This window comes from Sapajus apella, unplaced genomic scaffold, assembly GCF_009761245.1.
Source record: "Sapajus apella isolate SASKATOON/1434 unplaced genomic scaffold, GSC_monkey_1.0 scaffold146, whole genome shotgun sequence".
NCBI lineage: Eukaryota > Metazoa > Chordata > Mammalia > Primates > Cebidae > Sapajus > Sapajus apella.
In genome coordinates, this window is record NW_022437086.1 from 990,815 (window position 1) to 1,018,534 (window position 27,720).

Here is a 27,720-nt window from a genome sequence, read left to right on the forward strand (position 1 = left end):
ACCTTGTTAATACATGATATGAAGGCTAAATTCAAATCCTGGAGCTTCTGCTTTGTGTAGACGTGGCAGACACTACAGAGAAGCCCTGTAAGACATAAGCTTAAAGGCTGTGCTGTTTCTATTCCTCTGTGACATTAGGGAATTCAATGCAGAACTGTCCTTCTTCTGTGGTGCAACTTCCCTTCTTGTGGCCTTGGTAAGCTCAGGGGTTTTCAGCCCTTGCTACATACTGGTGAAAATTTAAAAAGAAGCCAGTACTCAGCCCTGACACTCAGAGATTTGGATTTAATTGATCTGGGGTGGGTCTGAGCAACAGCATTTACAATTTTAAAGTTTCCAAGTGACTCTAAGTGTACATGAGAACTATTGGGATAAACTGATGGAGAGGACATTGGTGAGGGCCCATTCTTACTCTTTATCCTCACAAGAAATGAATTCACTCCAACACGTGCACTCCAGAGATCTGGCTCTCCTCTCCTCTAAGGCGATCCCTCTAATATACAAAGGAAACATCACTATTCTCATTTTTCTGAGTGTTTACCTTCCTTTGTGAGTCTCTGGATTTAGTCTTCCACTGGGATTACACCTTTTTGCAGTTCTGAGGTTGTAATGTCACCAAAGCTCTGTTTTCTTCTACATGACAGTCAGGAGATACACCAGCATCAGCAGCTTCAGGATCTGAGGCAGTTCCTGAAAGTTGATTTTCAGTGCCTTATGGGGAACAGCCACTCTCTGGTTCTAAAGGTGCCCCATCTCTGATGACAGCCTCAGGAGCCAGTGGATAGCCACAAGAATGATTTCTGCGCACTCTCAGAATCTTGCCTTGTTCATGCTGAGTTGAGATGTAGGGGGTCTCGAAGGTTGTTATTACCTTTTTTCTCTCTCTCTAAAAGCATCAATTCCTCATGTACACATTTCACTATGGTATTCAAATCTGCATCCTGGCAGGGATCTTGTAAGATAGAATTTCAGGTTGAAGACCTGTAATGAGATACACCAGGGTCAGCAGAAGAAATCCAGCAGTTTCAGCCACCTAGGGGTTTACATACAAACCATTCATACAGACAGAGCACAGTAAGCTGTGGCGTTCTTTAATCAAAAAGCACTCTTAGAATTTCTCAGATTCACACATTACAAAAGGCAGAGATGTGTACATGTGTCAATGACAACAAATTCAGCCTCAGTCCTTTCCTAAACTTTTACAGAACAGAGAACACATGCTCTTTGCCTAGAGAAAAAGTGATGGTTTTCTTTAGAAAGATGGAAAAACACGTGTTTCATCAACAGAGTAAGACTGTGTTGATTTCCTAATAATCATGAAGGAATACATTTTTTTTCTGTTCACAAAGGTTGACCTGGGAAATCTTTTAAAATGCGAGTGGGCCGCGCATGGTGGCTCACGCCTATAATCCCAGCACTTTGGGAGGCCGAGGCGGGTGGATCACGAGGTCAAGAGATCGAGACCATCCTGGCCAACATGCTGAAACCCCGTCTCTACTAAAAATACAAAAAATTAGCCGGGCATGGTGGTGCACGCCTGTAGTCCCAGCTACTCGGGAGGCTGAGGCAGGAGAATTGCTTGAGCCCAGGAGGTGGAGGTTGCAGTGAGCCGAGATCACGCCATTGCACTCCAGCCTGAGTTAACAAGAGCAAAACTCTGTCTCAAAAAAAAAAAAAAAAAATGCGAGTGATGGAAGTAAAGAAAGAAGCCATTTCTGAGGAGCAATTTTTTGAAAAAGAAAACTGCAGTTCCAGTGAAATGGCCCTGTGAGGTGAGGCAGCCTTTCACGGCCCAAGGCATGGCAACAATCTGACATTTCAAAACCCTTCACTAAAACCTTTCAGGAGTGAGTCGAAAGCACTTTAAGAACTAGGTTCTTCACTCCCCAGGCATAAGCTTGGGAGAAACCCCACAGTCAGGAGAAGCAGATAGGTTTTTCCCCAAGATGGGTGACTAGCGATGATAAAGCCAGTTCTCCCCAAAAAGAACCAAAGTTACAGGTAAATGACTGTGACCAGAGGGGAAGGCTGAGGGAAGAGTGCTGGAACCTGTCAGAGAACCCACAGGAAGAAGCTAGGGTGCAGTGGAGCTGGGTGTGGTGGCTCACACTTGAAATCCCAGTACTTTGGGAGGCTGAGATAGGCAGGTCATGAAGGCCAGGAATTTTGAGACCAGCCAGGGCAACATGATGAGGCCCTGTTTCTATAAAACACACAAAAATTAACTAGGTGTGATGGCTTGTGCCTGTAGTCCCAGCTACTTGGGGGGCTAAGGTGGAAAGATTGCTTGAGCCTGGGAGGTGGAGGTTGCAATGAACCAAAATCATGCCACTGCACTGAAGCCTGGGCAACAGGGCAAGACCCTGTCTCAAAAAACAAAAACCAAACCAAAAAGCCCTCAACAAACCGGGCATCAAAGGAACATACCTCAAAATAATAAAAGCCCCCAGCACTTTGGGAGGCCAAGGCGCGGGCAGATCATGAGGTCAGGAGATTGAGAACATCCTAGCCAATATGGTGAAACCCTGTCTTTACTAAACTAAAAAAAAAAAAAAAAATACCTGGGCATGGTGGCACACGCCTGTAATCCCAGCTACTCGCGAAGCTGAGGCAGGAGAATAGCCTGAACCCAGGAGGCAGAGATTGTAGTGAGCTGAGATCACACCTCTGCACAACAGCCTGGGAAACAGTGCGAGACTCCGCCTCAAAAAATAACAATGGTAAAATAAATAAAAGCCATATGTGACAAACCCACAGCCAACATCACACTGAATGGGGAAAAGTTGAAAGCACCCACCTAAGAACTAGAACAAGACAAGGATGCACACTCTCACCACTCCTATTCAACACAGTACCAGAAGTCCAGCCAGAGAAATCAGGCAAGAAAAAGAAATAAAGGGCATGCACACTGCAAAAGAGCAAGTCAAATGACCTCTGTTTGCTGATGACATAATCTTATACCTAGAAAACCCTAAAGATTTGATAAATGACTTCAGTAAAAGCTTCAAGATACAAATTGGTAGGCCGGGCGCGGTGGCTGAAGCCTGTAATCCTAGCACTTTGGGAGGCCGAGGCGGGTGGATCACAAGGTCAAGAGATCAAGACCATCCTGGTCAACATGGTGAAACCCCGTCTCTACTAAAACTACAAAAAATTAGCTGGGCATGGTGGCGCGTGCCTGTAGCCCCAGCTACTCAGGAGGCTGAGGCAGGAGAATTGGCTGAACCCAGGAGGCGGAGGTTGCGGTGAGTCGAGATCGCGCCATTGCACTCCAGCCTGGGTAACAAGAGCGAAACTCCATCTCAAAAAAAAAAAAAAAAAGATACAAATTGGTGTACAGTGGCTCACATCTATAATCCCAGCATTTTGGGAGGCTGAGGTGGGAGGATAGCTTGAGCCTAGGAGTTTCAAGACCAGCTTGGGCAACATAGTGACACCTTGTGTCTATTAAAAATAATATATATATATATATATATATACGTATACACATATACATAAATATGTACACACACACCCACACACACACACACACACCCCTAGGAACACATTTAACCAAAGATGTGAAATATTTCTACAAGGAGAATTACAAAACACTGATGAAAGACATAGTTGATGACATAAACAAATGAAAAAACCTCCTATGCTTACGGATTTGAAGAATCAATATCGTTAAAATGGCCATACTGTTCAAAGCAATCTACAGATTCAACACAATTCCTATCAAATTACCAATGTTATTTTTTCACAGAATTAGAAATAACAATCCTAAAATTCATAAGGAACCAAAAAAGAGTCTGAATAATCAAAGCAATCCTAAGCAAAAAAATTAAGTTGGAGGCATCATATTATGTAACTGCACATGATACGACAAGGCTAGTAAACAAAGTAGCATGGTACTGGTACAAAAACAGACACACAGATCAACTGAACAGAATACAAAATCAATCAATAAAGCCACATACCTACAGTCAACTGGTCTTTGACAAAGTTAACAAAAATATACATGGGGAAAAGACATCCTATTCAATAAATGATGCTGGAAAACTCGGATAGCCGCATGTAGAATGATACAGGACCCCTGTCTTTTTTTTTTTTTTTTTTTTTTTGAGACGGAGGTTCGCTCTTGTTACCCAGGCTGGAGTGCAATGGCGCGATCTCAGCTCACTGCAACCTCCAACTCCCTGCTTCAAGTGATTCTCCTGCCTCAGCCTCCAAAGTATCTGGGATTACAGGTATGTGCCACCATGCCCAGCTAATTTTTTGTATTTTAGTAGAGATGGGGTTTCACCATGTTGGCGAGGCTGGTCTCAACCTCCTGACTTCGTGATCCACCTGCCTTAGCCTCCCAAAATGCTGGGATTACAGGCGTGAGCCACCACGTTCAGCAGGGACCCCTATCTTTTACCATCTTTTTTTACAAAAATTAACTCAAGATGGATTAAATTAAAACCTAAGCATAAGACCTGAAATTGTAAGAAACCTGCAAGAAAACCTAGGAAAACCCTTTGTGGACATTGGCCCTGGCAAAGAATTTATGATTACCACCTCAAAAGCAAATTCAACAAAAGCAAAACAGAGAACCGGGGCTTAAACTAGAAAGCTTCTGTACCACAAAAAAAGTTTTCAACAGAGTAAACAGACATCCTACATGACAGGAGAAAATATTTGCAAATCATGCTATCTGACAAAGGACTAATATCTAGAATCTACAAGTAACTCAACAAGAAAAAAACCAAGTAACTCCATCAAAAAGTAAAGCATACAAGTGAGCAACAAACATGAAACCATGTTCAACATCACTTATCAACAGTGAAATGCAAATTCAAACCACAAGGCTATATAAGGCAATATCATAACATCAGTCAGAATGGCTACGATTAAATAGTCAAGGCCAGGTGCGTAGCTCATGCCTGTAATCCTAGCACTTTGGCAAGCCAAGGTGAGCAGATCATGAGGTCAGGAGTTCGAGACCAGACTGGCCAACATGGTGAAACCCCATCTCTACTAAAAAATACAAAAATTAGCTGGGCGTGGTGGCGGGTGCCTGTAATCCCAGCTACTTGGGAGGCTGAGGCAGTGAACTGCTCGAACCTGGGAGGTGGAGGTTGCAGTCAGGCACAATCATGCCACTGCATTCCAGCCTGGGCAACTGAGCGAGACTCTGTCTCAAAAAAACTAGCATGGTGATTTCTCAAAGAACTACCAATTGAGATTTCTCAATAGAATTACCATTAGACCCAGCAATCCCACTACTGGGTAACTATCCAAAGATAAATACATTATTATATAAAAAAAGACACCTGCACTTATGTGCTTATTATAGCACCATTCACAATAGCAAAGTCATGGAATCAACCTCAGTGTCCATCAATGGATGATTCGATAAATAAAATGTCATATATATACACTATGGAATACTAGGCAGCCATAAAAAAGAATGAAATCATGCCTTCTGCAGCAACATGGAGGCAGCTGGAGGCCGTCATCCTAAGTGAAATAACTCAGACATAAAATCAAAGACTGCACGTTCTCACTTGTAAATGGGAGCTAAACAACGGGTACATGTGGACATACAGAGGGGAACAACAGACACAGGGGACTCAAAAAGGAGGGAGGGTGGGACAGGGGTTAGGGGTGAAAGATTGCATACTAGGTGCAGTGTTCACTACTGGAGTGTGGGTACAGCAGAAACCCAGACCTCATCACTATGCAACATGTCTATGTAACAAACCTGCACATGGAATACTATGCAGCCATGAAAAAGAATGAAATCAGAGCTGCTGCAGAAACATGAATGAACTGATTTCAGAGTGAAGCCCGTTAATGAATACAGGACAAAGAAAGTATCTGCAGTTTCTACAGCCTAATATTTAAATACATGAAAGGCAGGCACAATTGGAAGGCAGTGAACCTAAACATTTAAAAATTAAAAATCTCAGGCTGGCTGTGGTGGCTCACACCTATAATCCCAGTACTTTCGGAGGTTGAAGCGGGCAGCGTACCTGAGGTCAGGAGTTTGTGACCAGCCTGACCAACGTGGAGAAATCCTGTCTCTACTAAAAATACAAAATTATCGGGTCATGGTGGTGGTACATGCCTGTAATCCCAGCTACTTCGGAGGTTGAGGCAGGAGAATCGCTTGAACCCAGGAGGCAGAGGTTGCGGTGAGCCGAGATCACACCACTGTACTCCAGCCTGAACAACAAGAGCAAAACTCCATCTCAAAAATAAAAAAAATCTCACCTCTCCACTGACTCTCCAGTGCCCCAAATGAAGGAAACACAATACCAGGCTATGCAATACGTCCGCAGTGCTCCTTGCTACAAAAGCTTTCAAAAAGGACAATGAAATTTTACATTTTTCTCAGCAAAAATGCCAACATAGGAAGCACACAGGGATGGAACACATTTAAAAAGGGATTTCAGCTGGCTATTAATCCCCAGAAACAGGATCTAAAAGACAAAAAAGTGGAGAGGCCTTCCCTGCTGCAGAAAATGTTATAACCTAAATATCGGCTTTTAATTAAGCTGATTTCTGACCACAGAGCTCTAAAATAAAAAGTCTTTCCAAACCTCTTACCAGATTTCAGCCAGGGCAAACCTCAAGTAGACCTCCCCCTTCAGGTTTTGATTCTAAAACCAGCTTTCCCCGACTAATTGTGCATGCAAATGAATTACTTTACATTTCAAAGGATCCCATTTTGGCTACTGCCTCTTATGACCACCCCATGTTAGGTGAGTCCAGTTTCCTAGATATTTACAAGAGGACACCCCATAAGTGTCATACACAAGCCCAGCTGGTGATGGTCACAAATGAAAAACCAAGCCCCAAACCCCAAAAATAAAACACAGATGCAATCTTAAAAGCACACTCTATAAAACAAGACCATAGGAGCCACACTGCCAATCCAATCCCTTACCCTAACCTCCCATCCTGAGGCACAGGCAGAAACACTTTGACATGAATTTTCTGCTGTGACACAGGCAGGAAAAAAAAAGTAGTTTTTTGCAGATTTTTTTTTTTTAACCCAAATCTCATCTTGAATCTGCAGATATCTTGACTTGCATCTCCTGTCCAGAGACAGAGATTGAAGCCTTCACTCTTAAGGAAAAGGGAAGATCTGAAAAACAGCCCAAATAATGTCTACACCTTCACCTGAAGAATGGTAAGTCTGAATTCAGGAGAATTTACCCAAAACCCCTGGTGGGACGTCTGAGGCCGGGGAGTTCATGCTGGTGCCAAGTGCCCCTTTCAAAGAGAAAGCCCGGTGGTGGGTGAGAGTCACTCTCAGTCCTGCCTCCCTATGCCAGGCATTTGACCTAAAAGAAAGAAGTTGAGGCAAACTAAGTGAAGAGCTTATTTGGGCCAAGCTTGAGGACTGCAATTTGGGAGCACAGATTCAAGTTGCCATAAAAATACACTCTGATTAACAGTAGTTATGATTATTTATTTATTTAGTTTTTAGACGGAGTCTTGCTCTGTCACCCAGGCTGGAGCACAGTGGCAAGATCTCGGCTCCAGTGTAACCTCCGCCTCCTTGGTTCAAGTGATTCTTCTGCCTCAGTCTCCTGAGCAGCTGATACTAAAGGCGCATGCCACAAGGCCAGCTCAGTTTTGTATTTTTAGTAGAGACGGGGTTTCACAATTTGGCCAGGCTGGTCCCAAACTCCTGACCTTGTGATCCACCCTCCTCAGCCTCCCAAAGTGCTAGGATTACAGGTATGAGCCACTGCGTCTGGCCATAAGTGGATTTTTAAAGGAAAATAAGACGCAGTTCCTGAGTTATTTACAAAAAATCCACATCAAAATCACATAAGGTATTGATTGGCTATACACTGTTCTTTGTATCATAAACTCCAGGAATGTGAAGATCATGGGCGAGTCTGGAACAAAATGAATCTAAACAAGTGTCCCCTGCATGGGTGCAGTGGGGCAGTGTTTTTATTCCATTTTTATTTTCTCAGTACAAACTGAAGAGGACTCCAGAGATTACCTAATTGTAGTTTCCCCAACATGTGCTAAATTAGTATTTTATGTCTGTTACAAAAACGGCACAAACTGAATTTGGAAAATGCTGGCTTCAACAAAGTTAAATATGTTTCTTTCCTATAATCTTTAGAGATTTTCATATGGTAATATACATCCTAGATCCCAGAAACCCCCAAAGGGATGTCAAATATATTATGTATTATATACATTATTTCCCACATATATTTAATTTGAAAATATTTTTTATGGCAACTGATGGGACTAGGGTTCCACAGAATACACCTTTGGAAGTGCTGATTTAGTTCTCAGTTCTTTGGTTTAAGGAAGGATCCTGAAGTTAAAGACTGTGAAAGAGCTGGTTCTAGAAGCTGGGTCTCCTGATTCAGTCTTGGGTTCTTCCTAGTGCCTCGTTATCCATGGGAGATTGGTTCCAGAACCCCCATGGGTACCAAAATCCCTGCCTAAGGAACACCAGTGAAGCTCACTGCCGTGTAGTGGTTCCATCTGAGCTATGCATTAGACACGCTTGCAGTGACTTTAAAACACACAGACGTGGCCGGGCGCGGTGGCTCAAGCCTGTAATCCCAGCACTTTGGGAGGCCGAGGCGGGTGGATCACGAGGTCAAGAGATCGAGACCATCCTGGTCAACATGGTGAAACCCCGTCTCTATTAAAAATACAAAAAATCAGCTGGGCATGGTGGCGCGTGCCTGTAGTCCCAACTACTCAGGAGGCTGAGGCAGGAGAATTGCCTGAACCCAGGAGGCGGAGGTTGCGGTGAGCTGAGATCGCGCCATTGCACTCCAGCCTGGGTAACAAGAGCGAAACTCCGTCTCAAAAAAAAAAAAAAAAAAAAAAACCCACACAGACGTGAATACAGACTCCAGGTTCCACCTGAGAGCGACTAAGTCAGAATGTGCAGAGGTGAAGTCTGCCATCTACATAGTTTTTAAATGCCCCACAAGTGATTTTGATCCAAGCCAGAGTTCAGAACAATTATCAGAACCTTTCATTTCCTTGACTTCCTCAACCCCAATGTTTTTCACCATCTTTCCACTTCGGTCACCCATTTATGGAGTCACACCAGTTCTGAAATCTTTCTTATCTTAGAAAAAACTAGATAGTGAGATCTAGACTGGATAGGAAGGAAAGTGAAGACAAGAGTGGCTTAAAAGGGAAGAAAATAGGCCGCTCACACCTGTAATTCAGCACTTTGGGAGGACGAGGCAGGTGGATCATTTAAGGTCAGGAGTTTGAGACCAGGCTGACCAACATGGTGAAACCCTGTCTCTACTAAAAATCCAAAAATTAGCCGGGCGTGGTGGTGCATGCCTATAATCCCAGCTACTCCGGAGGCTGAAGCATGAGAATGGCTTGCTTTGGGGGGTGAAGACTGCAGTAAGCAGAGATCACGGCACTGTGCTCCGGCCTGGGTGACAAGAGCAAGACCCTGTCCCAAAATAATAATTTAATGTCTCTCCAACATTAAAACTCTCCTGGCCACACACCCCTTTTGCAACTCCCATCCTCTCTTTTTTCAAGGCCACAACTCTTCAAAAAATTGTCAATACTTACTCTCTCCACTTCCTCATTGCCCATTTCTGAATTCTCTATAATCTAGCTTTTGTTTCTACCCTCAAACTGCTCTGGTTATGGCCACCAAAAACCTTTACGATGTTCATGCAACCAACCCCATTACTTCTTTTTTTGGCTCTGTTGTCCTGCCTAGGGTGCAATGGTGTGATCTTAACTCACTGCAACCTCTGCCTCCTGGACCCAAGCCATCCTCCCAAGTCAGCCTCCTGAGTAGCTGGGACTACAGGAGGTGCACACCACCACACCTGGCTGTTTTTTTTTATTTTTAGTAGAGGTGAGGTTTCATCATGTTGCCCAGGCTGCTCTCAAACTCCTGAGCTCAAGTGATCCGCCCGCCTCAGCCTCTCAAAGTGCTGGGATTATAGGTGTGAGCCACCAGGCCTGGCCTGACCTCATTACTTCTTCCAAGACAGTATCTAATACTGGTGATGGGTGACTCTTGCTTTACTTCCACTCTCTCTCAGGGGTCTGTGATCTAATCTCTTTTCCTTTGCCTGCCTTTTACATATTGCTGCTTCTTAGGTTTTCCCAAGATCTACTCTCATTTCTCTGTAGTTGACTTACAGGGATCTTAAAGAGATACAAACCTGATCCTATCAGTCTCACACTTAAAATTCTTCAGGGCATCCTGCCACTCTCAGGTTGGAGTAGAAAGCCATAAAGAATCCTATGACTGGGCTGGGCACGGTGGCTCGTGCCTGTAATGCCAGCACTTTGAGAGGCAGAGGCAGGCGGACCACCTGAGGTCAGGAGTTTGAGACCAGCCTGACCAACATGGAGAAACCCCGTCTTTACTAAAAATACATAATTAGCTGAGTGTGGTGGCAGGCGCCTGTAATCCCAGCTACTCAGGAGGCTGAGGCAGGAGACTCACTTGAACCCAGGAGGCAGAGGTTGCAGTGAGCCAAAATCACTCCATTGCACTCCAGCCTGGGCAACAAGAGCAAAACTCCGTCTCAAAAAAAGGAGAGAAAAAAGAATCCTATGACTGACTGCTTCCTGCTCTCTGCAGTCACTCTCCGGTTTGCTCCTGAGGCTTCATTCACAGTGACCAGCTTTTAGGTGCTGAAATGTGCCATGTGACAACCCTCCACCACCATGACGACACCTACTCCTTTTTCTGGTCTCAGGAAAGATTCTGACACCACAGACCAGGTGAGGGTCACTCATTTACATCTTCCTTTTCTAGGTAGCTTTTTTTTTTTTTTTTTTGAGACAGAGTCTTGCTCTGTTGCCCAGGCTGGATTGCAGTGGTGTGATCTCAGCTCACTGCAACCTCTGTCTCCCGGGCTCAAGTGATTTTCCTGCCTCAGCCTCCCAAGTAGCTGGAATTACAGGCGTGTGCCACCAAGCCTGGCTAAATTTTGTGTTTTGTTATGTTTTGTTTTTTGAGACGGAGCCTCGCTCTGTTGCCAGGCTGGAGTGCAGTGGCACAATCTTGGCTCATTGCAACCTCCGCCTCCCGGGCTCAAGTGATTCTACCACCTCAGCCTCCCGAGTAGCTGTGACTACAGGCACACACCACCGCGCCCAACTAATTTTTCTATTTTTTAGTAGAGAGGGGGTTTTACCATGTTGGCCAGACTGGTCTCGATCTACTGACCTCGTGATCCACTTAAAGTGCTGGGATTACAGGCATGAGCCACTGCACCTGGCCAGTTTTTGTATTTTTAGTAGAGATGGGTTTCACCATATTGGTCAAGCTGGTCTTGAACTCCTGATCTCAAGTGATCCTCCCGCCTTGACCTCCCAAAGTGCTAGGATTACAGGTGTGAGCCACAACACCTGGCCATAGGTAGCATTTAAAAAAAATCACTGTTATTTGTCTAGTAACCCATGTTTATACTTCACCATTGTGTTATGTTAATCTCCATGAAAACAGGAACCTGCTCTATCTGGTTAACTATTTTATTAATATTTTTAATATCCAGTGCCTGGCACATAGAAGGTACTTAATAAATATTTGCTAAATTTATAAATGAAAGGATTCCAGTGTTTGCTTTCCAATTTTTTTTTAAAGATGTGGTTTCACCATGTTGGTCAGGCTGGTCTTGAACTCCCAACCTCACGTGATCCGCCTGCCTTGGCCTCCAAAGTGCTTGATTACAGGCCTGAGCCACCACACACGGCCTGCTTTTCTATTTTTAATTTTTAAAAAACTTTTAATTTTAAACGCATTTTAGAATTACAGGAAAGTTGTAAAGTAGTGGAGTTCCTGTATACCACTCACTCTGCTTCTCCTAATGTTAACGGTTTACAAAACCATGGTACAATGCTCAAAACCAGGAAATTAACACTAGTACAGTTTTTTTTTTTTTTTTGAAGGTGGAGTTCTGCTCTTGATGAGGCTGGAGTGCAATAGCATGGTCTCAGTTCACTGCAACCTCCGCCTCCCTGGTTCAAGGGATTCTCCTGCCTCAGCCTTCCAAGTAGCTGGAATTACAGGCACTGGCTACCACGCCTGGCTACCGGTACAATAGTATTAACTCAAATTATTCACATTTCATTACTGTTCTTTCTCTGATCTAGGTACTGCAGTAAGGTTTATTTTTCCTTAGTTTTCTCCAACCTGTAATAGTTCCTTAGGCTATGTTTCACGAGCTTGATGCTTTTTTAAAAGACTAAAAAGCATTTTATAACAGTACATATATTTAAGAGATAGGGCAAAAGTTGAGAGATATAGGTCATATGCCTGAGCATCAAGCTTGCAAGACCACCTCCCTGTTCAGACCCAGGCTCTGGAGTTCATTCTGAGCAATGCCATTCTGATTATGTAGTAAGATGAAAATTTGTCTTTACGATTGTTACAGTGACAAGAGAAATTCACACTATGTATCAAACAGCAAATTGATGAGGTGAATTATAACAGCATGACAATGCAGGAGCAAGTAACCAATAGATTAACATTACTTTGTCTATTAAATGCTTCAGCGCCCTTGTACACTTACCAATGATTTAATGGTTTAATAAACATCTAGTTTTATTACACTTTGTACTAGAATAATCTCAAGGATACAACATAATGTATTTTGGCAAAAAAGAAAAATCCTATCAGTTTTCTGTTCCTTCTTGTATATTGACATTCTTTTTATTTTTATTTTTCTGAGATGGAGTCTCACTTTGTCACTCAGGCTGGACAACCTCAGCTCACTGCAACCCCTGGCTTCCGGGTGTAAGGTTTATTCTCTGTAAGGTTTATTGCTGAGTTTAAAATGAGGAAACTGAGGCTTACATAAGAACAATTAGACGCCAATTTATTCGGCTCCCGGGCGAGGTTCTATGGTCCAGGGAACGGGGGCCAGAGAAGTCGCGCCTGACTCCGCTCAGGTGTGGGGTTACATAAGGAGGGAAGGCGCTCTGATTGGCTGTGGAGAAACAGGACGTGGACGTGGCAAGCTGCTATAGGTAAGCAGACGGGACTTCTGGTGAGCGGGCTGGATGGGGCAATGTGCTATTGGGCAGGTTTTGGTGGGGCTTCTGTTAAATTTTGGTGGGGTTTTCCAACAGCTGGCTAGGTGCCCAGTGCAGAGTTTAGTGGAGTGCAGAGGTAGGCGTGGTGAAACTAGATGCTGAGTGCTGATTCTGGTGACGTAATTTTCAGGCGTGGAAAGGGATGGGCGTGTCCGAGCTCCCAGCAAGGCAACCGGCCTTACACCGTGTTCAAACAATTCTCCTGCCTCAGCCTCCTGAGCAGCTGGGATTACAGGCACACCTCACCACACCTGACTGATTTTTGTATTTTTACTAGAGATGAGGTTTTGCCATGTTGACCAGGCTGGTCTCGAACTCCTGACCTCAAGTGATCTGCCTGCCTTGGCCTCCCAAAGTGCCAGGATTGCAGGCATGAGGCACTGTGCCCAGCCATACTGACATTCTTAACTGTCCTGCCAGTTGATGCAGCAACTTGTGATACAAAGGTTTGCTCTGTAGACTTAAGCCGCACTATGGCTGCAGTGAAATCACAGCGTATGATCTGTTTAGTGAAGGTTAAATCCTTCGTGTTCACTTAACTCAGGAACAGCCAAAGGTAAGAGGTTAACTGAGCAAGGGGTGGGGGGTGATTGGTGGGTGCAGAGCTTTCATGCCCTCTCGGCATGGCAACCTTCACCAATCTAGAAGTTCTCCAGATTCCTTTTTTCAGAGTTTCTATGGAGGATGCATTGAAAAGGCAAGATTGATTAAACTACTGGACATCGATAACTTTAAATAACTGGACAAATAATAATTATATATATTTATAGAGTGCAATGTGATGTTATTATTTTTTTTTCAGATGGAGTTTCGCTCTTGTTACCCAGGCTGGAGTGCAATGGCACCATCTCGGCTCACCGCAACCTCCAACTCCTGGGTTCAAGCAATTCTCCCGCCGCAGCCTCCCGAGTAGCTGGGACTACAGGCATGTGCCACCATGCCCAGCTAATTTTTGTATTTTTTAGTAGAGACAGGGTTTCACCATGTTGACCAGGATGGTCTCGATCTCTTAACCTCATGATCTACCCGCCCCAGCCTCCCAAAGTGTGGGATTACAGGTGTGAGCCAACGTGCCCGGCCTAATGTGATGTATTAATATCTATTTACATTGTTGATGTGGTTTGGCTGTGTCCCCACCCAAATCTCATCTTGAATTCGCACATGTTGTGGGAGGGACCCAGTGGGAGGTAACTGAATCATGGGGACAGGTCTTTCCCATGCTGTTCTTGTGATAGTGAGTAAGTCTCAAGATAACTTTATAAGGTAGAGATTCTCTGCACAAGCACTCTCTCTGCCTGCTGCCATCCATGTAAGATGTGACTTGCTCCTCCTTGTCTTCTGCCATAATTTTGAGTCCTCCCCAGCCATTTGGAACTGTAAGTCCATTAAACCTCTTTCTTTTGTAAATTGCCCAGTCTTGGGTATGTCTTTATCAGCAATGTGAAAGCGGCCTAATACATATTGTGCAACAGCTAATTATAGTATATGTCACCTGACATACTTTTCAATTATTTGTGGTGAAAACTTTAAAACCAGCACTTTGGGAGGCTGAGGTAGGCAGATCACTTGAGGTCAGGATTTCGAGACCAGCCTGGCTAACATGGTAAAACCCCGTCTCTTAAAAAAAAAAAAAAAAAAAAAAAAAAGAAAGAAAACAATGCATTATTATTTTAGTTACCATTCTGTGCAATAGATCACTAAAGCTTATTCTTCCTGTCTCACTGAAACTTTGTATCCTTTGGTTAACATCTCTCTAGCCCCCTCCCACACAGCCCCAGATTCTAGTAATAAACATCCTACTCTCTACAAATTCAACATTCTTAAATTCCACATTTTAAGTGAGATCATGCACTTTTTGATTTTCTGTGCTTGGCTTATTTTACTTAATACAATGTCCTCCAGGTTTATTTGTATTGTCACAAATAACATAATTTCCTTCTTTTTAAAGGCTGAATAGTATTCTATTGTGTAAATATACATTTTTTAAATCTATTCATCCAGTGGACATCTAGGTTGCTTCCATATCTTGACTACTGTGAATAATGTTGCAAAAACACAGAAATACAGATATCTCTTCGGCATACCCATTTTAATTCCTTTGAATATATATTCAGGGCCTGCCACAGTGGCTCACACCTGTAATTCTAGCACTGTGGGAGGCCGACACGGGTGGATCATCTGAGGTTAGGAATTCGAGACCAGCCTGGCCAACACGGTGAGCCCCGTCTCTACTAAAAATATAAAAATTAGCTGGGTGTGTTGACACATGTCTGTAATTCCAGCTGCTTGGGAGGCTGAGGTATGAAAATCACTTGAACCTGGGAGGCAGAGGTTTCAGTAAGTCAAGATTGTGCCACTGCATTCCAGCCTGGCTGATGGAAGGAGAGTCTGTTTCAAATAATAATAATAATAATGTATACTCAGAAGTGGGACTGCTGGATCATACTGTAGTTCGATTTTTTAATTTTTTTGAGGAACTCCTGTAGTTTGTTGCAATGGCTGCATTAATTTACAATCCCACAGTGTATAAGCATTCCCTTTTCTCTACTCTTGGCAATACTTATCTTTCCTCTTTTTGATAATAGTCATTCTAACAGGTGTGAGTGCTCTCTCATCGTGGTTTTAATATGTATTTCCATCATGATCAGTGATAAGCATTTCTTCATGTCTCTGATGGCCATTTGTATGTCTTTTTTTTTTTTTTTTAAGAGGTAAATGGGAAATTTTCAATTTAATTTTCCGTGAATGAGAATGTCTATTCAGGACATTTGTCCATCTTAAAATTGGGTTACTTGTTTTCTTACTATTGAATTCCTTATAAATGTTGCATATTAGTCCCTGATATGGTTTGGATTTGTGTCCCCACCCAAATCTCATGTTGGATTGGAAGGTAATTGGATCACAGGGTGGATTTCCCTCTTGCTGTTCTTGTGATAATGAGTTCTCAGGAGATCTGATAGTTTAAATGCTTGTGGCACTTCCACCTTTGCACTCTCTCCTCCCGCCACATGAAGAAGGTGCTTGCTTCCCCTTTGCCTTCTGCCATGCTTTTAAGTTTCCTGAGGCCTCCCAGCCATGCTTCCTGTAAAGCCTACGGAATCGTGAGTCAATTAAACCTCTTGTCTTCATAAATTACCCAGTCTCGGGTAGTTCTTTATTAGCAGTGTGAGAACAGACTAATACAGTCCCATCTCAGATGTATGGTTGGCAAACATTTTCTCCCAATCCTTAGTTTTTCTCTTCATCTATTGATTGTTTCCTTTGCGGTATAAAAGCTTTTCAGGTTGATTCAACCCTACTTGTTTACTTTTGCATTTGTGGTCATATCCAAGCAATCTTTGTCTAGACAAATTTCATGGAGCATTTTCCTCTCTGGTAGTTTTATAGCTTCAGATCTTCTCTTTAAGTCCTTAATCCATTTTGAGTTGATTGTCCATTGGTGATTAACTCTATCTTCAACCCCTCTCTTCTCCTTAGAGGTGGGGTGGGGTTTGGGGTTGGGACTTAAAGTTCAACCCTCTAATTACATGGTAGGTTCCTTTAGCCAGTAGCCTCCATCCTGAAGCTATGTAGGGACTTTGAGTCACCAGCCATCTCACTGGTTATGAATAATAAAAGATACTCCTATCATCCCTATCACTCAGAAAATGATGAGGGTTGGGCCGGGTGCGGTGGCTCACGCCTGTAATCTCAGCACTTTGGGAGGCTGAGGTGGGAGGATCACAAGGTCAAGAGATCGAGACCATCCCGGCCAACATGGTGAAACCCCGTCTCTACTAAAAATATAAAAATTAACTGGGTTTAGTGGCACAGGCCTGTAGTCCCAGCTACTTGGGAGGCTGGGCAGGAGAATCACTTGAACCTGTGAAGTGGAGGTTGAAGTAAGCCGAGATGAGGCCACTGTACTCCAGCCTGGCAACAGTGAGACTCCATCTCAAAAAAAAAAAAAAAAACAAACAAAACAAAAAAAAAAACGAGGGTTTTAGGAGCTCCATGACAAGAACTGGACATGAAGACCTACTCTATATGATGTCAATTTGTCTATGATGTTTACAATGTCAATATGTCTCATTAACGGCAATATGTCTCATTAATGGCAATATTTACCATTATCACTTGGTTAAGGTGGTATCTACCAAATTTTTCTATGGTAAAAGTTACTATCTTTCCTTTTGTTGCTAATAAATATCCTGGGGGAAGATACTTTAAGACTACCTACAGGACTGGCACAGTGGCTCATGACTGTAATCCTAACACTTTGGGAGGTGGAGACGGGAGGATGGCTTGAGCCCAGGAGTTTGAGACCAGCCTAGGCAATACAACGAGACCCTCATCTCTACAAAAAAAAGAAAAAATTAGCTGGATGTGGTGGCGAGTGCCTGTTGTCCCAGCTACTTGGGAGGCTGAGGTGAGACGGTTGCTTGAGCCTGGAAGGTTGAGGCCACAGTAAGCTCTCATCATGCCACTGCACTCCAGCCTGGGTGAAAGAGTGAGACCCTGTCTCAAAAAAAAAAAAAAAAAAAAAAGATGTACATATTTTGATTCTCAAACCCACTAATTTTAGCATCATCAGTGTAACTCATCTGCAACAATTATTATTTTTTTTTGAGATGGAGTCTCACTATGTTGCCCAGGCTGGAGTGCAGTGGCATAATCTTGGCTCACTACAACCTCTGCTTCCTGGGTTCAAGCAATTCTCCTGCCTCAGCCTCCTGAGTAGCTAGGATTACAGGCGCATGCCATCACAGCCTGGCTAATTTTTGTATTTTTAGTAGCAACAGGGTTTCACCATATTGGCCAGGCTAGACTCGAACTCCTCACCTCATGATCCACCTGCCTAGGCCTCCCAAAGTGCTGGGATCACAGGCGTGAGCCACTGCACCAGGCCTACAACAATTATTAATGTGGTGTTTGCCTAATGGCGTTTTTCTATTTCCCTCTTACTATTATTGGAATTTTTCCATAAGGAAAACCTGCTTCTTATCCCCTATTCATTCATTTATTAGATTATTTGTTTATATCTATAGAGACTCATGGATACTTATTTTATTCTATGAGTTAAATGTTGAATACTTTATTTTATTGCACAAATTGTTCCAGCTTTGGCCATTAGGAAACTCCTGTGTTACTTCAGTGTGTTACTTCAGCTCACTTCAATCTTTACCTCCTGGGTTCAAGCAATTCTCCTGCCTTAGCCTTCTGAGTAGCTGGGACTACGGGGTGCACCACCACACCGGCTAATTTTTTGTATTTTAGTAGAGATGGGGTTTTATCATGTTGGCCAGGGTGGTCTTGATCTCCTGACCTCATGATCCTTGCAACTTGGCCTCCCAAAGTGCTGGGATCAAAGGTGTGGACCACCACGCCCAGCCAGTATTTTTCCTTTCTTAAGCACTTTCTCACTTCCTGGCAACATAATGTTTCAGGCTCTTGCATTTTCCTGCCCAGTCCCGGAATCCACCATTTCTCCAACATGCCCTGGTTCCTTTTACTGGAGAACAGGATTTAGAAACAAAGATTTGGGTGCTAGGTATGCTTATTGCTACTGGGGTATCATTGCTTCTAGGCCCTCTTAGCAGACATAGCTAGGAAATATGTAATATTTATATACGTACACACACACATACTAACCATGTATATAGACACATCGATTGCGTGTGTGTTTGGGTATATATACATACACGCATACACATATATTAAATACCATGAGTTCATACTGATACCTGATTCCAATCTAATACCACAAGGTTCATTTTAGTCTTCCCTTTTTCCTTACTGGTAACTTGCTTCTTCAACAGTAAAAAAAATGGTGGCTGGGCGTGGTGGCTCACGTCTGTAATCCCAGCACTTTGGGAGGCCAAGGCAGGCAGATCACAAGGTCAGGAGTTCGAGACCAGTTTGGTCAACATAGTGAAACCCCGTCTCAACTAAAAATACAAAAAATTAGCCAGGTGTGGTGGTGGGCACCTGTAATCACAGCTACTCAGGAGGCTGAGGCAGGAGAACTTTGTGAACCCAGGAGGTGAAGGTTGCTGGGAGCTGACAGCACACTGCAGCCCAGGCGACAGAGAGAGCCTGTCTCAAACAAACAAACAAACAAAAAATTGGTGGCTCTCATTATCCACTTACTTGTTCAATTGTGATAAATATATAACATAGTTTTATAATAGAGTTGCTAACTCATACCCTTGTGAGAAACACATTTACTAACTTGATTACAGCATTTATGTGGAATTCTTTTCATCTTTAGCCTTACAGTACCCAGTTAAGATACTGTTTCCTAAAGTTATTTAAGGTTAGTTTTCTTTCCCACCTCTTTCAATGTGGCTACATCCTTCCTCTGTAACGAAGTTAGGTCCAATTTACTAGTGTTTATATTTGGTATCCTCTATTTTTATTGTATTTATTCTCAGGTGGCTTCTCTCATTGCCTTGGTTTCACTGCTCATCCTTTCTGAGCTATAGAAACACAAACAAATGTAATCACCCTCCTGGACACCCCCAGGTAGATGTCCCTCGTATTTCTCAAGCCTAAGATGTCCAACACTCATTCTCAATTCTCTTGCCATTAATTTGCCAAACAAAAAGGCAGGTCAGAATGGTGACTCCACAGCCAAACCGAATTGGTTTAATTCCCAGTTCCATGACTTTAGTTCTATGAGTCTGGCTGGGTAAATTACTCGACCTCTCCAGGCTTCAATTTTCTCATCTATAAAACTAGGAAAAATAATAGTATCTACCTGGGGGTTTCCTGTGAGGATTAAGGCAAAGTAAAAATTTGTAAATACTTAGAATGTAACAGCACATAATAAGCATTCCCCCCCCCCCCCCTCTCTCTATATATATATATATATCTTAATTTTAATTCTCTATTATATTCCCCATCTCAATGAATAGCAGCACTAAGCCTGAAACCCGAATGGCGTCTTGACTCCCTCTTTCTCCCTCAGGCTGTCCAGTCAATGTCACATCCTGGTATACGTATCCCTTCAATATCTCGTCAATGTTTCTGATCTTCATCTTCGTGTCTACTACCTACCTTGGTTCAGGCCACCATCACTTCACACTTTGATTACTGCCATTCCCATCTAACTTGTCTCCTTGACTTCAGTCTAACCTTTTCTTCATACTGCAGCCAGAGTGATCTTTCCTATACCCCTCTCTACCATGGAAATACCCTCATTTTACTTTTTGGCAAATCTTAAAACACAAATTTTAGTAAATATTAAAAAATAACGAAAATCACCTATAATGTTATCACCTAGAGATAACCAGTTACCTTACTTTGGGATATATCATTTCAGGCTTTTTCCATGCATACACATACTTGCATACACATGCACATATCATTAAATGCATAATTTTCCTTTTAGAAACCTACATTTTAATTGACAATACTGTGGATCTCACTTCATGACAGAAAACAGAAGTTGAAACATTAATTTTCTTAATAGATTCATAATATATTCCTTTACATGCAATAACCAAAATTTATTTCGTTATTAATAGACCTTTAGGTTGTTTTACTTCCTTTATTTCTTGTGGTTATAGACAACAGCAAACACTGTTAGACATACAGTTTTAGAATGATTTTGCCTGATTAGTTCCTTAGGAAAAGTATAGCTGCAGGGTCAAAGAAAAGACAAAACACTGTACAGGAAGGTTGTATCAATTTACATATTCATCACCAATATATGAGACCATTAACCAATGCCAGGCCTTGTTCTTTTGAAATACATAAACATATTTAACCACTGCTTTAACATGTACTTCTTAGATATATGAGACAGAAGTTTTTATACTTTTAGCTTGATTTTCAAAATAAATTACCCTTTTGTGTCATCGTCCATTTTCTACTCTTATCTTTTTCTTACTGATTTGCAAGAGTTCTTTATACAGAAGGTAGCGTGCAGTAAAGGCATTAACTCAGCAGAACCAGATGGTCCAAACCCTGAACATTTCAAGCAAAGGCTCCCTGGCCTGTCTCCTTGGGAGACAACCTCTACCCCTGGAATATCCTACCAGTTAAGAGTGTCTTTGTTTACCTGAGGCCATGGGACACGTCCAGAAGTTAATGCTAACAAAGGGAGCCTGTTACGTTGAGAACCTCAGGCCATGTGGTATTAGGTCCTCCTTTGGAAGGGCTGGAGAGTGAAGGTCAGCCACAAGGGTGGTCAGCTAAGCCTACGTGACTGGTGCTGGGGCTCAGAAAATGATATCGCCTCAAAAAAAGGCGATGGAAAAAAAAGAAAAGCCTCAAAAGCAGAAGTTTCTCTCTGGCCTTCTCCTGCCCTCCTGCCTCTCACCCCTCATTCTCCTCCGAAGCTAGGCTTAGAAACTAGAATTCTTCTTCCCCAAAACAGGTTACAGAAACAAAAAGCCTTGGCCAGGTGTGGCTCAAGTCTGTAATCCCAGCACTTTGGGAGGCCAAGGCAGGCAGATCATTTGAGGTCAGGAGTTTGAGATCAGCCTGGTACACATGGTGAAACCCTGTCTCTACTAAAAATACAAAAATTAGCCAGGCGTGGTGGCGGGTGCCTATAATCCCAGCTACTCTGGAGGCTGAGGCAGGAGAATGGCTTGAACCTGGGAGGCGGAGGTTGCAATGAGCTGAGATTGGGCCACTGCACTTCTGCCTGGGCAACAAGCAAAACTCCGTCTCAAAAAAACAAAGAAGAGGCCAGGTGCAGTGGTTCATGCCTGTAATCCCAGCACTTTGGGACGCCAAGGTGGGTGGATCACCAAGTCAAAAAATTGAGAACGGCCTGGCCAACATAGTGAAACCCCGTCTCTACTAGAACTATAAAAATTAGCTGGGCGTGGTGGCGCACACCTGGACTTCCAGCTACTTGGGAGGCTGAGGCAGGAGAATCACTTGAACCCGGGAGGGGGAAGTTGCAGTGAGCCAAGATCGTGCCACCACATTCAGCCTGCTAACAGAGTGAGACTCTGTCAAAAAAAAAAAACAAAAAAACCCACAAAACTCAAACAAAACAAAACAAAACAAAAACAAGAACACTTTTTCTTCAAAGGCAGTCATAAAACCTAAAAATATCACCCGAATTCCCTGCTTTCTGTGTAAGAACTGGCCATAAATTATTTGACCTTGGCCAGGCGCGGTGGCTCACACCTGTAATCCCAGCACTTTGGGAAGCCAAGGCGAGCGGATCATCTGAGGTCAGGAGTTTGAGACCAGCTGGCCAACATGGTAAAACACTGTCTCTATTAAAAATACAAAAATTAGCCAGGTGTGGTGGCGGAGGCCTATAATCCAAGCTACTTGGGAGGCTGAGACAGAGAATTGCTTGAACCTGGGAGGCGGAGGTTGCAATGGGCTGAGATTGCACTATTATACTCCAGCCTGGGTGACAATAGGGAAACTCCCTCAATAAATAAATAAATAAATAAATTCGTTTCATTGTAGGTCATAAAACCCCCATTCCAGAGTGGTCCTACCCCATACTGGGCAGGAAGGAATGCTTCCCAAAGAGAACAAGGAGAGTCTGAACAAACAGGCCTGGCTGCATTTTCCCATTCAATCTATAGCATGAGATCATACCCTTTTGTCCAGTCGTATTTCTAAACGGCTGTCCATACCTAAACATAAACTGGATAGTTTTCCCTGTATCATTGGGTCTTCATTCTGAAGCCTCCCATGTCACATAAAACTATGATCAAATAAATTTGTATGCCTTGTCTCCTATTACTCTGCCTTTTTTTTTCTTTTTTCTTTTTTTTGTTAATGCTTTGCAGTGAACCTTCAGAGAGCAAAGGGGAAATTATAAAACTATGATCAAATACATTTGTTATGCTTTCCTCTTGTTAACCTGTCTTTTGTTATAGAGTTTTCTGTCATGACACTTACGATAGGGAGAAAGGGGATCACCCCTACACCAGCCCCCAATTAAAACCCTGAACACCAAGCTTGAGTGATCTGCCCTGGTTCCAAACGGCACGAACACAAATCTCTCATACATCATTCCTGGGAGATTTAAATGTTACCTGTAAAATTCCATGGAAAGAGAGGACAAAGGGAAGCTTGCACCTGGTCTCTCCTGGACCTTGCACCTTGCTCTATGTGTTTTTTTTTCCTGTTGCTGATTTTTTTTTTCTTTTTCAGATCTAGAATCTAGACCTGAAGACTGTTGCTGACTTTTTTTTTTTTTTTTTTTGAGACAGAATCTCACGCTGTCGCACAGGCTGGAGTGCAGTGGCCTGATCTCAGCTCAATGCAACTTCCACCTCCCAGGTTCAAGTGATTCTCATGCCTCAGCCTCCCAAGTGGCTGGGATTATAGGCAGCTGCCACCATGGCCAGCTAATTTTTGTATTTTTAGTAGAGATGGAGTTTTGCCATCTTGGCCAGACTGGTCTTGATCTGACCTCAGGTGATCCACCAACTTTGGCCTTCCAAAGTGCTACACAGTACTTGCTGAATTCTAGGAGTTCTAGCAAATCACTGAACCCGGGGAGCGGGGGTGGTCTCGGGGACCCAAGAAAATAGGCAGTAAACAGCAACTCCCTTGTCGTAACACACACACACACACACACACACACTCTCTCTCTCTCTCTCTCTCTCTCTCTCCATTCCACCATCTTCTTTTATTTTTGCTGCTTTTTAAAGTAGCTATTTTGTAAAATTTCTGCATTGTAAAATTTGTTTTTTCCTCTGTGGAGAGGTCCTAATTGTGTGTCAAGGTTTTGTTCTTTCTATTCTTTATATAAGTTAAACACATTAAGTCATATTTTTAACTCAAGTTCCACATATTTTTTAACATAAGCTCACAAGGGAAAAACATGGGAATATGTACAGCAAAATATGAGGGCCTTTCAGCTCCTTTTTTTTTTTTTTTGAGACGGAGTTTGGCTCTTACTGCCCAGGCTGGAGTGCAATCTCGGCTCACCGCAACCTCCGCCTCCTGGGTTCAGGCAATTCTCCTGCCTCAGCCTCCCGAGTAGCTGGGACTACAGACACGCGGCACCATGCCCAGCTCATTTTTTGTAGTTTTTAGTAGAGACAGGGTTTCACCGTGTTGACCAGGATGGTCTCGATCTCTTGACCTCGTGATCCACCCGCCTCGGCCTTCCAAAGTGCTGGGATTACAGGCTTGAGCCACCGCGCCCGGCCCAAGACTGTAATTTTTTTTGTTGTTGTTGAGGCAGTCTTACTCTGTTGCCCAGGCTGGAGTGCAATAGTGTGATCTCTGCTAACTAGAACCTCAAGCAATTCTCCTGCCTCACCTTCCCAAGTAGCTGGAATTACAGCAGCCCACCACCACCCCTGGCTAGTTTTTGTATTTTTAATACAGATGGGGTTTTGCCATGTTGGCCAAGTTGGTCTTGAACTCCTGACCTCAGGTGATCTGCCTGGCCTGTAATTAAAGTTAAATAAGGTAATAAAGGTGGGGTCTTAATCCAATAGCAGTAGTATCCTCACAAAAAGAGGGAGAGACACCAAGAGTGCATGCACACAATGGAAAGGCCAACAGAAGAGGACACAGAGAGAAGCCAGCTATCTGCAGGTCAAGAAGAGAGGTTACCAGAAACCAACAGGGCAGGCACTTTGATTTTGAGCTTCCCACCTCTAAAACTGTGACAAAACACATTTCCGTTGTTTACAGCCAGTCTGCAGTATTGTATAGCAGACTGAGCAGGCTAAGACAGTTACCAAAGATGCATACTCTAAGGTAAAATTAAAAGCATGGTCTTCACAGTTGACATCAGTTGAAAATGACACCAACACACACACACACACACACACACACACACACACACATGTTTTTGAGATGGTTCACTCTTGTTACCCAGGCTGGAGTGCAATGGTGCGATCTCGGCTCACTGCAACCTCCGCCTCCTCGGTTCAAGCAATTCTCCTGCCTCTGCCTCCTGAGTAGCTGGGACTACAGGCACTCACCACCATGTTCTGCTAATTTTTTTGTATTTTTAGTAGAGACGGGGTTTCAGCATGTTGACCAGGATATTGACCAGGATAGTCTCGATCTCTTGACCTCGTGATCCACCAGCCTTGGCCTCCCAAAGTTCTGGGATTATAGGCGTGAGCCACCGCGCCCAGCGACACCAACATATTATAAGAACTATAACTTATACAGATTTATATAGTCCTCTTTCCTAATGAAATTCACATACAAATCTGAACTCCAACAAATTAAACTGCTTTTTTGGCAGGGAAAAAAAAGAAAAACAAAGTGCAAGAGTGTAAAGCAAAGCCAGACACAATATCAAGATCATAAAGGGCTGTGAGGGCATCGCTAAGGAAGTAGAACATTTTCCTGATGGCAGCAGGGAACCACATGCAAGTTTTCAGCAACAGAGTGACTTTCAAGCAACATTCATTGCTGAATGACTATCTAGTTAGAACCTATTAATTGCTACAACCTATTAAGTGCTACAATCTACCTTTTAGAAAATTATGTTTTTTTTTTTTTTTCCTAACCATTCTGTATCTTTTAAATGTCTCACAATTCAAGTTAAAAGAAATAGATCAGGCCAGGCATGGTGGCTCACATCTGTAATCCCAGCACTTTGGGAGGCCAAGGCGGGCAGATCATCTGAAGTCAGGAGTTCAAGACCAACCTGACCAACATGATGAAACCCCATCTCTACTAAAAGTACAAAAATTAGTCAGGCATAGTGGCATGTGCCTGCAATCCCAGCTACTCGGGAGGCTGAGACAGGAAAATCGCTTGAACCCAGGAGGCAGAGGTTGCAGTGAGCAGAGATCGCGCCATTGCACTCTAGCTTGGGCAACAAGAGCAAAACTCCGGGAAAAAAAAAAAAGAAAAGAAAAAGATCATTCTGTGAAAGGGCATAATTAAAGGAAATTTGCTTAAAACATTTATTTTACATTTTGAGACAAGGTCTAATTCTATCACCCAGGATAGAGTACAGTGGCATGATTCTGGCTCACTGCCACCTCCATCTCCTGGGCCCAAGCCATTCTCCCACCCAGTCCCCCGAGTAGCTGGGAACTACAGGCACACAGCACCAAGCACAGCTAATTTTTCTAGTGTTTTTGTAGCGACGGGGTCTTGCCATGCTGCCCAGGCTGGTCTCCAACTCATGAGCTCAAGTGATCCTCCTGCCTCTGCCTCCCAGTGCTGCAATTACAGGTGTGAGTCACCACAACTGGCCTAAACATTTTAAAATAAATAAATACACATATAATTAGTGCAGAAACTATCAGGGCAGTAAAAGGAAAGAATCTAGAAACATCCGGGAGAACGCCTTGGCTCAGGCCTTTAATCCCAGCACTTTGAGTGGCCAAGGCGGGAGGATTACTTGCGCTCAGGAGTTCAAGACCAGCCTGGGCAAGATGGTGAGACCCAGTCTCTGAACAACAACAACAAAAAGCCGGACGTGGTGGTGCGCACCTGTGGTCCCAGCTACTAGGGAGGCTGAGGCAGGAAGAGCTCTTGAGCCCAGGCGTTCGAGGCTGCAGTGAGCCATGATTGCACCACTACACTGCAGCCTGTGACCAAGTGAGATCCTGTCTCAAAACAAAAACATCAATAAACAGAAACACCTATGAGTATATACACGCCTGCAAAATGTAATTAAACTGTCACTGCAATTCCGTGGAAAAGTGACTCAACGGAGTCAAGATAATGAGAGAAAACGGCAAATCTCTACCTAACTCCTTACCACAAATATCATACCCAATGAAATACAGATAAAAAGGGGAAAAAGAAAAATATTCTTCAAATTATTTAAATGTCTTAGAAGAAAATAAAGGCAACGTTTGCATAATGCTAAGACCCCAAAATGATACGTATGGACGCCTGCCCAAAAATAAATTGCAGATTTTTTTTCAGCCTTAGAGTCATTCGCAGATAGTAGTGGACAATGTGTTTATAGTACTGGGACGGGGAAGACCTTCCTATAAAAGACCAAAACTCAGAAAGGTACACGGGGCGGGTGACAGGAAAAGGGACAGCTGCCGCCCCTCCCCCGCCGCCCGCCTCCTCCCGCCTCCTCCCGCCTCCTCCTCTTCCCAGAGCGCACTTACCTTTGCAGACAAAGGGCGCTCCGCAGGCTCCGCCCCCCGCCGCCGCCGCCACCAGTGTGGACCTGGGCGGGAGAGGGTGCCGACGGCCCCGCCGCCTAAGCGGATGACGCCGGGTGACTGGGCTGCTGGGGCCGGTCCAGCCTCGGGCGCGCCAGATCCGCTCTGACTCCAGCCTCCCCGCAATGGCGGCGCGCGGTGCTGGCCTCGGACCCCCAGTACGCATGCGCCGGCTGCGTCCGCCCGTGCTCCTCATCGCTGGGGCTCCTGACTCCCACCAGCTCCCCCCGCCTGCTTTCCACCTGTGCTGTGCAGACCCCAGGGGCCGCGGCCTTGGCCTCCAGCCCTCCCAGAACCACCCGGTCGGAGAGGGCCGATGGGGGCGGGCCGAGGACCCATCCCGTGGTCCCTGCCAATCAGAAGCGTTGGACCGTCCGTCTCCATGATGACAGTACAAGCCTGCTCTCAGTGCTGGAACCACCCCTTCTTCCCATCAATTTCACATTGACGAAACTCAAAATATAATGATCATGATATCGGCCGGGCGCGGTGGCTCACGCCTGTAATCCTAGCACTTTCTGAGGCCCAGGCTGAGAATCACCTGAGGTCAGGAGTTCCAGACTAGCCTGGCCAACATGGTGAA

General features: G+C 43.9%; 1 protein-coding gene across 6 annotated transcripts in view; it reads right to left on the minus strand.

The window, feature by feature from the left end:
* The window catches only part of ZNF713 (zinc finger protein 713), a 62,831-nt gene extending 35,427 nt beyond the window's left edge, over window positions 1-27,404 (minus strand). For 2 of the 6 annotated variants that reach the window (XM_032264748.1, XM_032264747.1), the window contains exons 1-2: window positions 27,081-27,368; window positions 542-981 (exon numbers count right to left, since the gene is read on the minus strand). The gene's annotated coding sequence lies outside the window, so the exon portion shown is untranslated. The other 4 variants (XM_032264744.1, XM_032264746.1, XM_032264743.1 and 1 more) reach the window with 4 other exon arrangements.
* Between the last annotated feature and the right edge of the window lie 316 nt (window positions 27,405-27,720).